At 38.9% G+C, this 12,043-nt stretch overlaps 1 protein-coding gene and 1 long non-coding RNA gene across 2 annotated transcripts in view; one reads left to right on the top strand and one right to left on the bottom strand.

The window, feature by feature from the left end:
- Positions 1–12,043, bottom strand: part of LOC115627962 (DNA N6-methyl adenine demethylase) — a 63,721-nt gene that overhangs the window by 23,835 nt on the left and 27,843 nt on the right. The gene's annotated exons all lie outside the window — the stretch shown is intronic.
- On the top strand, positions 1,882–2,577 carry LOC115628043. Its single transcript, XR_003995736.1, has 2 exons — positions 1,882–2,159; positions 2,226–2,577. It is a non-coding gene; the product is annotated as an uncharacterized LOC115628043 (long non-coding RNA).

The following is a 12,043-nucleotide window of genomic DNA, read 5'->3' as shown; positions in this document are numbered from 1 at the left end:
GAAACCCGCAGTTCGTACGGATTTATGGAAAGTATTGCAGAAATATTTTATTCTATCGGGAGATGAGTGGCATCAAGACTTTAGTAAGGGTTGTAGGAAACTTCTCTTCGTGTATCCATCTCGTTTAATAAGAAAAATATGGGACTAGTAAAGTATATTCTGTCAATAAATCGTCGTGAGGCAAATGAGGTAATTTTTTCAGTGGATTAATCATCACGATAATGCGACGATACATTCCAGCATGATTTTTAGCGAAATCTTTGACCAAACCCAGCCATTGTATTCGCCAGATGTGGCTTTCTGAGACACCTTCCTGTTTCCGAAAATCAAATAGTTGCTCCAAGAAAAACGCCATTCCTGACGAATATTTGTTGCCGACAATCAAATATAAATCGTAAATATAATCGTAATTTTATAACTAAATTTTTGCAGAGCAAATTCCCCTCAAATAGTCGGCTCTCGGCACAAGTCGTTGATTCCATTTAACAAAGGAACAAATCCTTGAAGAACTGAAGAAGCCTAATATCTGTTTATTTTGAATAGGATGTTATGATAGGTTTGATAACTATTTAAATGGACTATTTAAAATGGTCTGGATAGTTGCAAGCTGCAAATTGAAGCTGCTTGGAATTCAATTAAATGCCCCTAATCTAAATACATTGGGGCTTAGTTGAATGTATTAGATTATCATTTATGAAAATCAATTGCAATATAGTTAAGGGTTAAGGTTTCAAACAGCTGCATTTTTACATTCATCGAACTATTTATCGATGCCAGCTACTGCTATTACGTAAAGTATTTGCTAAAATTTGCCATTGCTATCCATTACTTCCTACTTTTCAGTAATCAAAAGTATAGTGCTGGGCACTGCAACAGGAAGTAGGTAGTACGCTTTTCGAATGACTCATTTATTATACGAGTAGTAGGGCGATCGGATGCCTAACTCATACGAGTAATAATAATACTTTGGATGTGTGAGCGAAACAAATACAAGTTTGGGAATAAGACGGAGAGAGGCTTGGGTTCCCAGGCGCGATCTCGTTGAACTCAATACGATAATGTTTATTGAGTAAATATAACACATTCCGTTTGATTTGTCATGCGATAATTACGCTTTTCAAAATTCGATAATAGGCCTCATTGAGTCGCGCCACCGCTCAAAGCTGCCGTTCCTCTCAAGATTGCCCACTTCCTTGGGTCGGGGCTGATGGCGATGATGATGATGATGATGATGACAGCACTTTACACATGCAGCTTGTTAGCCCGGCCTAATTGTTTGATGAGTTTTGATTTGTTTTCAATTTGGAGGCCTCCAGAAATCAAAATGTGTAAAAGTGTTTCAATTATTTTCATCGTTATTGTGGGTTGGATGAGTCAATTGTTCGGGACGGCTGCCTCTTCATGCAATTTGTACTTTCCACCACAACCCAAGCAACACTTCATTCGATGCGAGCTGACTAAGCTGTTATTTCAATACACACACTCGTATGGAGTTGGTAGTTATTTAGAATCCGAGTAGAACAAGGCGGACAAATGCACTGAATATTTGGTAGAACTGAAATCAACTATTAGACTACTATCTAATTCTGATTAAAAGTTAAGGTGTCCGTATTGTTGTCACAACTAGGGAAATATTTCTACACTGGGCGCAAAGTAGGCGTTTGAATTCATGTGCCTGACTTTGCACAACATTAATTTCAGTTAATTCAGCTCCTCGTCCGGGTCGGGCGTCTCTTAAAAAATATGTAAAACATTTATTTCTTTGTTTGTGAAAAAGTGAAATGCTAAATTTGTAGTGGAAAATGTTGTAAATGTGTTTTTTCGTCAAATTTTCTCTTTGAAATTCCTTCCACGGTCTACGTAGTCGCCGAAAAATAGCAAATATAAGATGGACTATTATCCGCCATGGTCGGAGAGTCACAGGGAATCAGAAAACAGGACTACAGCAGCTCAGATGTTTTATGGAGAATGATGTCCCCATAAGACAATGAAGTTGCTGGCGAGTATGTGATGGAAAAGGCATAGGAAATTAAGTAAAATCTTCTCTACAAACTCGAATTTTCAGTTCGCAGCTTAAGCAATGCAAATATTTAGCACTTCCTTTGGCGACTTTGAGAATTCGCCGAACTTCTAATCTCTAAGTGTGTCTTCCTAACATTGTAAGTGTATATAACAGAGTTAAGACAAAATTTGTGCAATTGTTAACGTTTTACTATAATTGACAGCAAATGCCTGGATACTTGTATCCATCCGACATTTTATACACTATTGCGCACCAGAATTGGACAAAGGACAAAGAATTGAAAACCTTGCGTCGTAGTATTCGCAGAACATCTTCTGTATACTAAAAGGATACCCTAAACCTGTTCACCGACTTACTGCGATTCTTCGACCATGGTGGGTATGTTCACGAATGGAAATGGCCTATTTCGAGACGACTACGGGGACCGGGGAAAGGCGTTCACAGAATAGACTGGATTGGACTTGCGATAGACATGGCTGAGCGAAAGGAACATTTGTGACTTGATTTCCTGTGTTGTTGAAGCTGGTTGAAATATATTTATAAAGGAAAACCAATTCCAAGCTCTTTGTTGTTTTTTTTTGAGATCCTTTTACAGGACAGCACTGCAGGCAGAATGGGGAAGTTTTAGGTGAAATGAATTACTTATTTATGCATAACATTGAAGCGTAAGTATTTCTTTAAATATTAAAAGACGCATTCTGCAAAGCACTTCCATCGCCATTGCTTCATGCACTTATAAAAAAGTAATTTGCAGAAAATATTAGATTTAAAAGGCTATTGAAAGATATTGGCTATATATGGCAAGTATGCTGAACAATTTGTGGTTAGTTTATGGTCGACTGACGTTAAGAATGTAAGGAAAACCTTATGGTAGTATTTATTACAGCACAAATATTGTATTAAGGAGCCGTATGGGGTGGGAATGTCCAAGCAGAATAAATATTTTATGGTGGGCAATAGGTATTTATTTAATAGAAATGCAGGAAATAAACATCAAGAAAATTAAAGATTTCGCTTTTGTTGAAAGAAGATAAAGGCTAGATAAATTAAAAGATTTGTATGCCCAGCACCTAAGGGGTAAAAAGTCAAACTAAATTGGAAACACACTTGTTAAATTCTTACATGTCCAGACATGTCCATCTGTCCTTTCTGTTAATATGAACGTCCGGATTTCGTATGTAGATTCTCCTATGCCCTATTTCTAATTTTCCCTCCTCTTCTTCAGACGTTTTTCCAATTCAGTTCACAATTCCTACATAACATAAACTAACTATTTAAAGATACTCTAAAAATGTATTATTAAGCTTCAAATATCGCGAGTTTTGCTTAAAATCTTTCAACAAAATTGTGGATATTTTGTAAGTAAATCTCCAAAAACGGGTTTCAAAATTCAGTTTCTTTCTTTATTTAGTTAATACTTTAGTAATTACTCGTCGCCTAACACTTGAACTATGTAATCGTTTATTAATCAAGGTTGTAAAGTTTGTGTTTGTAACTTTTTTTTCAAGTATTTGCGCTATTTTGTTGCCTCAATTACGCATGGCATAGACGGCTCATGCTCATCAATGGCCAAAACCAATTTCTACATGAGCGGATCTCGGGCTACATAGTACTACACTCCAATGGCCAATGCCCGGACCCACAATTTGGGTCCGTCTCCCGCAATGCCTGCCAATGGAAGCGTTAAGTGTTTAACAAGCTACTTTCCCACTTCAAAGCACAAAAAAGTAGCAGCAGCAACAAAGCAACAACAACAGCAACAGCAACAAATGAACAAATTTATATACTCTTATATATATGTACTTTTATAAGTATAAGTATGTATACTTGTATATGTATGTATAGTATTGAGCAAAGCAAAGCGCACGAAAATATTTCGAGCGGCAGCGTTGATGATGACGAATTCGCCTCATGAGATCAAAATGAGTGTGCGTGGTGTTCATTTAGCGCTAATAAGTCCGCAAAGCATCAATGGGAACGACGACAACAGCAATAGCAACAACAACAACAGCAACATTCCATTGTTATTGTTGTTGTTGTTGTTGTAGTAGTGGGTCGTTGGCCGGCCATACGCAAAAATCATTATCATTGGGCGCGCGAAATGCGCTAAGGTCACGTTTTCACGCTGTGGGTGGTAAAGAAATCCACTCGAAATAAACAACAAACAAAACGCAACAAATTAATATCAGCAGCACAAAAACAACAACTACAACAACAACAACAACAAGCAGTAGCAGTTACAACAACAAAAACAAAAACAATTTGCTGTGCCCACCACCCAATGTGCAAAGAAACATCCATCAGGGGAGTGGCAGGCGTTCGCCCTCTTGCCTTGCCACCGCAAAAGGATAATTGCGACAATGTTGCTGCACTTACACGTGTCATCAGCAACCTCATCATCAGCAGGCAGCAGCAGCAGCAGCAGCAACAACAACAACAGCATCGATGGCATCGTCTGCTCCCGGCCTTTCAAAACTTGTTACGCACTTGCCATCCCAGCCAGCAATCAACCCCCGGCCTATATATCGCATCTAAACATAAACGCACTCGTATACTCGCATATTCGTATCTGATTCCAGGGGCTCAGAAACAAACCACACAGCTTTCTGCGCCTGGGGCGGGGGCGGGGGCTGGGGCTGTTCAACAACATTGTTGCCATTGACTTTTACATGTGTTCAGCAGATTTGAGCATGGCCCAACTCCCACCTCGACCCCCACCCCTACCCACACCCCTGTCCACAGTTTTTTTTTTTTGATTTGCTCTACAAGCATTGTATATCCTAGAGAGAGAGAGGCACACGCGTCATAGTTTTTATTGTAATAATGAGCTGCTTAGCCAAGTTGATGGGCCAGAGATAATGCTGGGCAAATAAATGGTTTGATCTAACACTTTGGATGCTTGCTTCTTTAATTTTAAATTAGTTAGATCTTTCAGTTATTGCAGGTTTTATTGCCATCATGGAATGTGAAGAGACCTTTCTAATTCTGCATTAGCATATGTAAAGCAAACACAATATTTTGGCTCAAAAATGTGCTTAGTTTTTGCACAAATCTTTAGCCATAATTCCCAACTGATTCGGGAATTGATTGTAGTCAATGGAGAGCCGAGCCTGCTGATCAGGAAGCAGTTGGAGTTTTCCGGAATAGCGATACACACATCTCACCCAAAGAGCACACTGTTTTAGCATTACTAGAAAACAGTAAAATCCCTTCAACTCAATAAAACTTTGAGTTTAAATAAGAAAACTAAACTTTGTGGAATTAAACCGAAAGCCGCATCAAATCGTCATTTGAATTTGGTATTGGTGAAAAAGTATATTTAATATATAATTAAGTCCGAATGCCTTCTGAAAGCTTCGAAAATATTAATGTCAATACCAGAGCTACCCGATGACGTTAAAAAAAAATATTAAGAAATCATTCAGCTTTTCGACAAGACGAATCGATCTGGATAGATCGGCTGTCTGTCTGTATGAACGCAAGTATCTCGGGAAGTATTAAGCCGATCAGCAGCAAACTTGGTATGCATATGCTTCCAAGTCTGGGAAAAGACAAGTTTATGTTTTCTTTTCGATGCGCATACGTTGAAGGGCTTTGATTCGAACTACAACAGATTTTATTGGAGCAATCAACTGAATGTGCAATTCAACAACAATTCTAAGCTATTTACTGACTATTTGACATTTATGTACATAAATACATGAGAATACATACTTGTATAAATTATTCCAAACGGATGACTTAATTTCATTCGAATTACGTCTGACTCTTAATCGAGTAGCGTACAATTTTTAATGATAATTTGAAGCTCATGCGCCTACAACAATTGCTTCGTACTTGAACAAGATGGCGAAGCATTTTCGAAAATTGCTTATTCAAATGCTATCCATTCGTGATAAATTGCAATGAAATGCAAATTTTGAAATACAGAAATTCGGAAATTCCTAGAGTTTCTTTAACAATTTCTTGTTTTTCAAAGGGTCGTCTGATTGCCCTAAAAATTCACCCTCTTCATTTCAATTCACCTGTTCTATATACAAGTAGCGAGCAGTTATTATCAGAGAAAGAGGAAGAGAGAGAGCTAAAGAACTTGGACTGCACTAATTATGCGGCAGATTCGAAAGAAACAATTTACTCCATTTAATTTGTTGCAAACACAAGCCACCCATTTACAAAGCGCATTTCCGTTCTCTGGCCTCGCATTTCCACATATTGTAAAACGAAATTCCCGGAATTTCAACCGAGCATAATGAAATGTAGGTGCACACACACACACACACACACACACACGCACGCACAGTCGTGAAATTATGTCTATTAAGATTTTACAAATTGCGTTTGGAGGGCAGATTTGACACATAGCCATGGGTAATACAATACGGCAGCCGAGCGGCGTGGGATGGGCGGAGAGCAACAACTACTTAAAATGCAATTATATGCATTATTTGGCTGTTATATTTTTACATAAATACGCGGAATATACACACAACAACAACATTGAAAAACTGAAGAGAGTGGTCCAGGGAGAGGGAGAGGGAGGGGGAGAGAGAGAGAAATGTGGCAGAGGAGGACTGCTTAACAAGTATTTAAATGCCCACCTCAGCTACTAATTATTACCAGGAAAAACGCTTGAAATTGACGTTTCATTTTGTTGGGCACGTCAACACGCCAACAACCATGTCGACGTCTTCGTCTTCGGCGTCGTCGTCGTCATCATCTTCTTTGTGGATGGATGTGTGTTTTCACTCAATAGAAGGGTTGTGGGGCACGGAGCTACGTCAGTGATTATGCACAATCCTCGCCATAATGCCCCGACCGAACAAACAAATGATGCAGTCGAGCCACTCACTACTCACATAGTCAGAGCCAGAGTCAGAGTAAGTCGATCTGCCGGTCGCTCGTTTGACTCTTCAACAGATTAACGCACTCGAGAAATTATAAAAAAATAATATTTTTCTTAGAACTGATACCATTTTAAACGAATTGGTACTTGAGCAACGGTAACAAAATGAAGAAGTTCTCCAGCAAGGCGAACCGATCGTGAAGATCGTCTTCGTCTTCGTCTGCGTCTACGTCTGCCACATATGTATATCTCTCATACATACATATACTATATAAGAACATACATATGTACATATGTATGCATGTTCTATGCTCTGTTGATGTTGATGAGCCACTGGCGAATGCATGAGAAAATGCATACAGCAGCGAACGAGTTATTTTTATGTGGAACGGTGTGTTGAGGTGTTGGGCGGAGGAGTGCTGATGGGAGGTGGATGGCGAAGGGACGGGAAGGGAAGATCGTGTGCATAGGTAGGTAACATGATCTCGGCCGTTGATCAGTTGCCGCAGACGGCATTGCGCGTCAAGTGGCAGCATCAGCGAGTCGATTTGTCTGCCATAAGTCTGCTCGCCGTCTGCCGAAAGCCCCCATGCCCGATCGAACAGTGGAGCATTGAAGCATCGAAGCATTGAAACATTGAAACATTGAAGCGCAAGTGAGCGTGCGGTTCCCAGGCTTGCTCTCAATGCGTTCACGGTTGGGGCTGCCAATCGGACCGCAGCTACTCCAAAATTCCAATGACGCTTGCACATTTTTCTACTTCGAATTCACTTTGACTGCGAGCGACTTCATTCAGTCCCGTCCATGCTTGGACCAGCCCGTCCACCCGTCCACTCGTCCAGTCGTCCAGTCAGAGCCATCAGCCATCACAGCCATTGTCAAGCACATGTTCTCGCTGCGGATCGATTGTCCGGCCCGGCGGCACTTCACTAAATTAGTTTCGTAGAACTTGTAGGCCGCCCCATAACTTTTGTAACACTGGGCGAAGCAGAACCTGTGGCTTCAGCTTAGATTCAACTTGTTTCTCAGCTGCCGCCTAAATGCAATATTGCTTAAGTCACAATATTACACGTGAGAAGGGCAGAGGGGCACTAGAATAGAAGGAATAATTGCTGCATAAAGACTCTTTCCCAAATGTTCCGAAGAAGAACCGTTTGCTGCTCCAATTGATAATAATAAGAATTGCAGGAAGTTTAAAAAATAAGACAATTTGAATATAATTTGTATGCTTAAAAGGTATAACTTGTTGGCATTGCTTAAAGCAGTTGCTAAGCTAAGGGGTTTCTGAAACTGAATCAGGTTCAAGAGTAGCTTGTCTCTGGTTTTTACAAAAACTATCTCTGTTGTATCTAGTTTAATATTTTGAACACCATACATACAAGTATATAAGTAAAACTCTAAGAAACAGTGTGAACTATTTCCAAAAGCTATTACTATTTCTCAAACGGCAGACTATTTAAGTTAATAATTTGATGCAAAACTGAAATAAAATTGCCAAATTACAAAAAAAAGCTCTTAATTAGTGAAATGTAAAAAGCAAAGGTAATGCAGAAAAGGTTTTTGGAGTAAATAATTAATTTTTGTAATGCTCTGTTTCGAATGAAATATAACTATAGTTATAACCTAATGAGATGGGAAAGCTTTTTAAACGAAAGAAAGTGACTTAACTCCTTATAGTGTGAACATAATAGCCGAAATTACACGTGTCGGGAATAATTAGACGTATGGCTCATTAGATAGCTCATTAGCTATATCCCATAGTTAGTTTGTGAAGGAAAAAAGACCCAGACAGTTGCTTAACTTTAAAGAGCACGTAAAATAATATAACTCGATGGAAAGATTGGAAGGAATCGATATTGAATAATATGGCCCAACATAAAACGAAGACAGGCAAGAGTAGCTCTGCCGGGCATTACGTACTTTTGGAAATCTAAGGAGAATCCATCTGCCATGGAAGCAAGAAGAGCGCTCATAATGGACTGATATAAATAATAACTGTCCATTACACACTTAACAGGATAGGCGCCAAATGATGACGAGAACTAAACAAACGAGCATGTCAGCGACTGTTTTAAACATTTGTAGGGCATTGAACTTAAAGCCACTACATATGTACAAGTATGTGTATCCACCCAATCGTACGCATTTATTTCTAATAAACCAAATACCATTTGGAGAATATTCATTCGTTTGCCGCCACAGCCTCCGTAGTTTATTGAAATTGAGGATGACCAGCTGGGCCTTTAGTGTCGCAAGCCTAGGAGAGGGTACTCTAAGATTTTTATCCTTCACCATGTGCGGCACAAAAACTTTACAAAACTAAATCTTACAGACTACAAAGCACAAATCGTGTGAATGTGAATATGGATGTGAATGCCAACCGCAACGATTCTAGCAATACGAGTACAACTACAACAACAACAACATTTTCGAATTTGCGATGAAATTTGTGTGTGCTCCAGGGTTGGAAATTATTCACACATAAACGTGTAATTACCCAGACACAAAACACAGCAGAGCAGCAACAAATACTAAGGCAACAGCAACAACAACAACAACAAAGAGCAGCAGCACACACACACACACACGCATATACTTATAAACGTGTATACAAGTATATGTATGTGTGTACTCACGAATGAGTAAACACATGCCAAAACGTAAAACCCACATACACAGAGACACTTACACACACACACACACACACGCATATGCAAAATTGGCAGCACAAAAAGTTCAGTTGGTAAAGTTGAAGAGTTGCGACGACGCACAGTGGCTCGGCAGGCCCTAAAAATCGGATGAAATTTTTAAATTGGGTGATATTTCAAAAATGTTTCGCATGAGAAGCGCAAAGGAGAGCTGAGAGAAATGCAATAAAGGAGATGGATGCATCATGGATAAAGACATTCTTTTTTATTTATTTCTTTATTTATTTATTTTTAGTTCCTAGTGCGACAAGAAAGATTCGTCACAATAATTCAATTTCCTTAGAAGAGCTTGCAGGTAGAAAAAATGTTAATCGATTTTCAACATAACATAATAAAAGAGCATCAAGGTAGAAAAGTACGGAAAAATGACCTCCCTACACCTAATTGAAAAGCATTATAAATGACAAATAAATGTTCAGTCATATGCAAAAGCTTAAAAAGAAAAGGTAATAAATGCTTTTGTAATTTCAATTCCCCCTTTTTTACTATATACATATAGTATTTAAAATTCTCACTGAAATACAGGACACTATCACTGTTATTCCATCCTTTATGGTACAGACATGTTTTCGTCTATTATTTCAATTTCCGTTGAAAACAATTGAGTCATATGGTTTGAAAAGTTTTCACTTGTATCTAGAATTCCATTATTATCCTACTAGCCACTTTTAAAAACCAATAAGTCAGTGTTTTTCTTTGCATAATAATATAAATTGCTTGTAAAATTGTAAAAAAAATATACTTTGTAAAAGTAAATAATATCGTATCATAATAAAACTAAGCAATAACGCCTAAGAGTGCATCCCAAAATTGGATTTGGAAAATGATTTTTTAATACTTTTAGAATCGACATAGACTTTAATTGGAAATGCATTTTTTCTCAACAACAAAAATAATAATAATAACAATAGTAATAAAAAGAGTTGGGAATGAAAAAATACTAATATAATGTAGCTCTCAGAACGCATGCTATTAGGATATTTTGTAAAAATAAAAGTTGAGGCTGTTGACAAAAAATATTGCGAGCTAGTATATGTACCAACAATTTGTTGGAAAGAGCTTTCGTTATTTTGAAATAACTAATCTATTATTACTTACATATTTATCTGCAGAAAAATATTATTTATTCAAAGCAGAACAATTTCTGTTTAACAGAAAGTGCATCGAAAGCTCGAAAATAAAGTACTTTTTTAGAGAAGCGATTTCAAAAGATGATCTAAGTACGACTCGAATTACATTCCGTACTAAGTATTTAATACCCTTTCAGAAATAATATGTATATCTATGAAGTGTAAATCCTATTTGTGCAAATTGTTTGCAGTAATTGGCGTTTGAGTGAGCCACTGTGCGACGACGGTGACGAAACGTGAAGGCGAGGCGTACGAGCATGTGAGTGTGGGCGTGGCAGTCTGTTGTTGCTGCTACTGGCATGGAAAATTAACAATTTTTCAATTAAAATCAATACCGAGTGCTTTTTTCGGTTTAAGCCAAAAAGCAACGCACAGACGACGATGAACAGGACGATGGCTTGTGAGTGGGTGTGAGTGAGTGAGTGAGCGAGTGTATGTGTGTTTTGTGGTCGAGGTCGAGCCTTGTAAGGGTGGCGGGTGGGGCGGGGTAGGTAATCTGCATGCGCATACATTTGGCCTGTCACGTGTAGGTGTGCGTGTGTGTGTGTGTGTGTCTGTTGTGTGCACATTTCATGAAAATAGCTTAAGTGCCTGAAAATATGCAATGCATTCGACACGACACAGCAGCAGTAGCAGCAGCAACTTGCTATGTATGTGTGTGTGTGTGTGTGGATAGACTAACTGTTGTGGTTTCTATGGGTGTGTCGTTGTTATCGTTGTTGTTGCTGCCGTTGCTGTTGTTAGGTTTTGGGCGCCGCTGTCATCAGACAAATTTCTAAAGCTTTTTTGCAGACACGCACGCACACGCATACACACACACACACACACACGCACAGACACAAAAACGCAAATAGTGCCGTTATTTTGCATGACATTTACAGACTGCATCTGTATGTGTGTGAGTGTATGTTGGGGTCGTAGCTAGCTCGGGTCGTTGCGGTCGTTCGGTCTTTGGAGTATTTTGTGGTTGTCTAACTGTTGAGCTACACACACACACACACACACACACACGCACATATGTGTATTTATAAATGTGTGTGTGTGTGTATACACCCACGTGCTCGAAAGCAACACTAGCAATGTACACACACAACCTTAAATGCAAATTCACGCACACACAAACAGCTAAACACAAAATGGCCGTACTTTGGCGCCATTGCCTTAGTCAGTTGTCTCCATCGTTGTTGCTATTATTGCTGTTGTTGTTGCTGATGACTATTGCCGTTATTGCCGAAAGAGCCACAATGCAGAGAAAACATGAAAGTGTGTGTGTGTGTGTGTGTGTGGGAGAGAGAGAGAGAGAGACAGCCCGAGAAACTAGGAGGGAGCATTTTGAAGA

This window comes from Scaptodrosophila lebanonensis, unplaced genomic scaffold (assembly GCF_003285725.1).
Source record: "Scaptodrosophila lebanonensis strain 11010-0011.00,11010-0021.00 unplaced genomic scaffold, SlebRS2 tig00000098-arrow-pilon, whole genome shotgun sequence".
NCBI lineage: Eukaryota > Metazoa > Arthropoda > Insecta > Diptera > Drosophilidae > Scaptodrosophila > Scaptodrosophila lebanonensis.
The sequence above is the reverse complement of the archived record's forward strand: the minus strand, read 5'-3'. Positions and strand labels throughout refer to the sequence as shown.